We start from the raw sequence: 6,127 nt of genomic DNA, 5'->3' as shown, positions 1-6,127 counted from the left end.
TCTTGCTCGAGTAGTGGGATTCATTCAATGTATTCAGTGAACCTTAAAGACATCTCACATAAACTGTAGTACATTTCTTTAATCATGCAAGCATCTTACATACAAGGTTCAATATTTTAATGTGCACACAAACTCACTTTATTACATCTCTAATCTGTACAGGGCAGCGCTGGTTTCTTTCATATGCACCAGCTCATGTTAGCAGATATGTTAACGATGGATATAGAAATGTTTGTGCTTGAGTTTCGAAGTAACTCGCTTGCAATTGCGCCTCAAGTTTGTTTTGTTTAACCGGCGATTGCGAAAAAAAATAAGACACTTGATAAACCGCGTGATGACAACTCGAGGTTAGTTTCACCTTTGTTTCCGCTTCCAGTAATGTTTTCCTCCTCATGTCGAGTTTTCTTTGCCAAGTGCAATATGAAATGGACTTTGTACATTGACGCGCATGCTAAAAGCTGCACGCTGACTGACTGTTGTTGCGTTTATTTCTGCGTTCTGTTAGACTGTAAGATTAATCCATATAGAGTCAAAATGCCAATAGCTTATCATCGTTTTTGAAATACATTCTATCGCGATTCGATATGATATCGTTTATCGGCACAGCCCTACTTCAGTGCAAGTTTTTCAGGGCTTGACATTAAGCGTTGTCATGTGGTTGTCCTTCGGACAAGTACATTTGTCATTCACTTGTCAGAGTTCAGAGTACAAGACAAGACGGAGACCAAAGACAGTTGAGACCGAGACAAGACAAAGACCATCACAAAATGGTCTTGAGACCGGACTCGAGACCAAGACCAGTCTCGAGTACTACAACACTAGTCGTAGCACAAGTATAAAACGTCTGTTGTCATCATAAAAAAAGGTGAAAAAAAAAGTGCAGTTCATCACATGAATAGGCAGGTAACTGACAAATGACATTAATGTTACATACAGATGGATAAATTAAGGCCATATAATTTTTTTGTTTACCTAAATTTGTTTTAATATTTCTAACTACTGTGTTTTTCATTTTTTACTATACGATAGTGGTATATTTGTCCACATAAATTACTGTAGTATATTGCAGTATTTACTATAGTATCTAGTAATTTTACTGCAGTTTACTATAGTGTTTTTAACTTTACTATAGTATACTATGTGTTTACTCTAGTTTATCAATTTGCTACAAGGGCAATACAATTTTCCATAGCAAATACTATAGTACACTACAGTATTTTTTCGTCTGAGTGTTCATTTTAACGGGACCTTTATTTTGACGACGTGTTGGAACACTTTACAACATTGTTTAACTTACGTTTACATTGTGTTAAGATTTAACATAAATTGGGAGGAGATTGATCATCCTGTCAATCAGGATGTTTTAGACCGCCGCTTACCTCTCTCTTCTGGCATCACTTCATCACTCGACTCATTGCAGACTCTCATTACCTTCTGCTTGATGCAGACATCAGCTGTGATCATCCCCAGACTGAGCATTCAGTCAAACCGGAGCTGGTTCTGTCGGACTCAGATGTCCCGAGGATGAGACAAGAAAACAAGACAAACTTATTAGCTTACAGGCCGCTGACGTGTTATGTTAACTCTTTCCCCGCAATTGACGAGTTATTACGGCAATCGGTGTTTGTACTGTTATACAGCAGGTGGCGCTGTTACACACCTTTGGAAAAAGTACAGAATCTCTGAACAATCACTAAAAACAGATAAAATATATACTTTCTAGGTTCAAAGTCTAATCTGGGTGGAGTCTAGTGTTGCATTACACCGCAATACCCTTCTGTTAAAACGATACCAATTTCTCACTTATTTGGTGACGACAAGATGAAAGTCATGGCGGCAAACACAAGTGCCTTTTCCGTCTGTTCACGACTTGTCAGTGAAGCAGATGCGCAAAGGGGCATTATAGCCGAGTTAAAGACGAAGTCCGTCTGCGGACCAAAAGGGCCAACATGATCAGCTTGGCAAAGCATTTCACCAACAGACATCCCGACCGTTTAAAGAACTTTAAAATTGACAGGTAGGTATGTGAATGATAACAATAGCCTGAATAATGCTTTATGATTTATTTTGTGACAGGCCACCATTATTGATAAGCTTTACAACTAGGTTCCATTTCTAAACATTAGTTAGCTAACATGAACAAATAATGGGTACTAATACTTCTACAGCATTTATTCATCTTAATGGTTCATTTCAACGGATTTAATAAATATTTAAATTTCAATCAATTTAAAATATTAACAGTTGTATTTGTTAACATTTATAATGAACTAATATGAATAAACAACTAGATTTGTATTAAGTTACATAAACAAATTAATAAATGCTGTAAAAAGAGATTTATTGTTAGTTCATGTCAGAATGCATTATGTAATGTTTTTAATGAATTTTTATGTATTGAAGTGAATGAATTACCATGCTTTAAGGTCTTAGCTAGTATTTATGTAGATTAATTTAAGTTTAAACAGTTTATTTTCTCGTTTCACCTTAGTAACAGCAGCAAACACTGAGACAGGTACATGTTTGGACTGTATCATAGATTGACACCTGACACTCATATGTAGGTCTGTGTGGTGACATGTTATTTTTAAATAAGGGGGAAGATATGCTCAAAAAGCAAGGCAGGAACACGTGTAAGTTGTAAGATAAAAATAAAATAACAGAATTTTAAGTTATTTATGTTTCATCATTTTTTATTTAATTACTTCCTGTATGTTCTTTTTGCATGGTATCAATTTAGTATTGGTATCGAAATACTTTTCTTAGGTATTGTATCGAAGTCAAAAATTTGGTATGGTGACAACACTAGTGAAGTCTTTAAACAGCTGAGATAATTAACATTTTTTGGTCAATCAAAGTGATGCATTTTTGAAGAAACCTACCCACAACTAAGGGGTGATAAAAAAAGAACAAATGAAGATAGAAGAATACGGTTTCTTTTGTTTAAAAGCAGAGACTGTTCTTTCATTTGATATATTGTTTGTCCATAAATTAATTACAGAAAATATACTGTGAGCCATCAAAATTTAGTGAAAATGTTAAAAAACCGCTGGCTGGCAACTCTTTTTTTAAAAGGCTGGCGGGGAAAGAGTTAAAAATGACACAATATGACAAATGTTTGCTTCAGCTCAGGCCGACTAATGCTGCAAAAACATGTTTAGGCAGTTAGTTTATTAACATAGTTCCCTTTCTGTCGGTCTCTCGACGTTGTGTGAACCGACAGAATGGGGTTTGTCTTGAGAACCTATCATCTTCTGAGTATTTAGAAAAGGCCAATGAAAATTGGCGAATGAAATTTGCATGCCGGGCTCCTCCCCGGATGTCCGGGTATAAGAGGGAAGCCGGCGTGCTCATTCATTCACCTTTTGTTCTTCAGAGCCTACGCATCTGATGAGCAGCTCCAGGTCTTCGCTGATCTTCCAGATCTTCGCTGATCTTCCAGTTCTTCGCTGGTATCTGCTGGAATCTACGACGTGGTGCAGCGGACGGTCCCTTCCTGCAGCGACTTTCCCCTGGGCGTCTCGGCAGTTCCAGAAGTGTCTGAGCACTTTTTTTCTAAAAGAGCTAAATTTCTCCAGCGTGGCATGTCCCGCTGTTCTCTTGGGTGCGACGCGCTCATTGAGGAAGGGGATGGACACGATGTCTGTCTCACGTGTTTGGGTCTCCAGCACGCTGAGGCAGCCTTCGTGGATACATCTTGCCCGCACTGCGGGAAGATGCCTATCCAGACGTTGCGGTCACGGGTGGCTGTATTCTTTATGGGTAAAGCCACCACCTCGTCTGTTACCCGATCCGTGACGGCAGTGACTACGGCCCTGCCGCCCGTTTCAGTTAACACCGGGGGTGATATGGGGATCACCGTGAACGTTAGACCGCCAGCCACAGGCTCACGGACCGTTCACGCCCCGTCTACGCTTGTCTGACCATTCCTTAAGAGACGGTCCTACCCCGTCTTGTTCCTCCGCCACGTACTCGGGAGTGCGTGACGAAGATGAGATGTCGATCACAGCATCGGAGGGCGACCTCTTGGCATCCGACCCCGACGATTCCTCGGAGCTCCCTCCCCCGGGGGGACGAGCCCAGGAAGAGGCGGACGTTGAGATGTCAACCATGCTCTTCCGGGCCGCCGCGAGCATTGGGCTGCAGTGCACAGCACCGCCTTTACCCCAGCGCTCGCGGTTGGATACGTGGTACCTGGGGTCTGAGCGCGGCTCCAAGCCGCGCCCAGCGCCGGTCCCGTATTTCCCGGAGGTACATGAGGAGCTGAGTAAGACTTGGAACGCGCCCCTCACGGCTCGTTCCAGTCAGAAAGGCTCAGTCGCCCTTACTTCCCTCGATGGTGGGGCGGCCAGGGGCTATGTCGAGATCCCCCAGGTGGAGCGTGCTGTCGCGGTGCACCTATGCCCGCAGACAGCGGCCACCTGGAGGGCTCGGCCTAGACTCCCATCCAAGGCGTGTAAGTTTTCGGCATCGCTGGTGTCGAAGGCTTACATGGCTGCGGGTCAGGCCGCCTCCTCCCTCCACGCCATGGCCATCCTGCAGGTCCACCAGGCCAAGGCGTTGAAGGAGCTCCACGAGGGTAAGACCGACCCAACGGTTATGCAGGAACTCCGTACCGCCACCGATCTCGCTCTACGGGCGACTAAGGTGACGGCACGGGCCTTGGGTCGGGCGATGTCCACCATGGTGGTCCAAGAGAGGCACCTCTGGCTCAACCTTGCGCAGATGCGGGACGCTGAGAAGGTTCGCTTTCTCGACGCCCCCATCTCGCAGGGAGGGCTGTTTGGTGACACCGTTGAGGATTTCTCTCAGCAGTTCTCAACGGTGAAGAAGCAGACGGAGGCTATCAAGCACATCTTGCCCCGCCGTGACTCGGCCGTCGTCAGGCCTCCGAGATCCCGAGCGGCGTCTGCTTCCCGGCAGCCCCGGACCTCTTCGACTCCGGATCCGGCTCCAGTGCCCCCTTCTCAGGCTGCCTCCCGGAGAAGGACGTCGAAGAGGAAACCGCCTCCCCGTCAGCAGCCGTCGCGGAAGCAGAAGCGGCCCTGACGGAGAGACCCCAGGGAGATTGAGATACCATCGGGCCCGATTCCAGCCACCACATCGCTGGATCGGATAGGGACGGTTCCTGCCCCGTCCTACCATCAGCTGGTCCCCCCGGGGGGCCAGCGCCCACTTCCTCACGAAAAGAGTTTCCTCTCTCTCTGGGTTGTCACAGCCGTTCCCACCCTCTGGTCGACGGTGGACGGCAACTCGACGTTGCGTCATGGCGAAGCGCAATGTCGAGTATAAACACTGGCCTTCAGCACTCTCAGACAGACAGTGCGTCGAGCCAGACAATCGCCAGGCAGGAAAAACAGCAGAGCCGATCTCCTCCCCGGGGGTCCTCCCTCGGCAAGGAATCCGTACTGCTAGCCATCGAACCACCCTCCGGGGGGACGATGAAGCAGATCAAACCTCTAGTCCCCCTGTCACAGTTTCTGGGTGCCTGGTCTCAGCTTCCCAGACTGTCAGATTGGCTGAGGAAGACGATCCGTCTCGGCTACGCGATTCAGTTTGCGAAACGTCCGCCCAAGTTCCGGGCGTCCTCTTTACCTCAGTCAGAGGCAGGGATGCCCCCGTGCTTCGGGCGGAGGTCGCCTCCCTTCTGGTGAAGGGAGCGATCGAGCCCGTCCCACTGGCCGAGATGTTCAGCGGGTTCTACAGCCCGTACTTCATTGTCCCCAAGAAAGGCGGGGGGTTGCGCCCTATCTTGGATTTGCGTGTTCTGAACAGGCACCTACACAAGCTGCCTTTCAGGATGGTACGCAGAAGCGCATCCTGGCTCAGTCAGGCGTCAGGACTGGTTCATGGCAATCGACCTGAAGGATGCGTACTTTCATGTCTCGATCCTCCCTCGACACCGGCCGTTCCTGCGGTTCGCGTTCGAGGGACGGGCATATCAGTACAGGGTCCTCCCCTTCGGTCTGTCCCTGTCTCCACGTGTCTTTACGAAGGTCGTGGAGGCCGCCCTTCTTCCCCTCAAGGAAGAAGGTGTGCGGGTACTCAACTATCTCGACGACTGGCTCGTCTTGGCTCACTCGCGAGATCTGTTGTTACACACAGGGACCTGGTGCTCCGGCACCTA

This window comes from Triplophysa rosa, linkage group LG19, assembly GCF_024868665.1.
Source record: "Triplophysa rosa linkage group LG19, Trosa_1v2, whole genome shotgun sequence".
Lineage (NCBI taxonomy): Eukaryota > Metazoa > Chordata > Actinopteri > Cypriniformes > Nemacheilidae > Triplophysa > Triplophysa rosa.
This window is presented reverse-complemented; position numbering follows the sequence as displayed.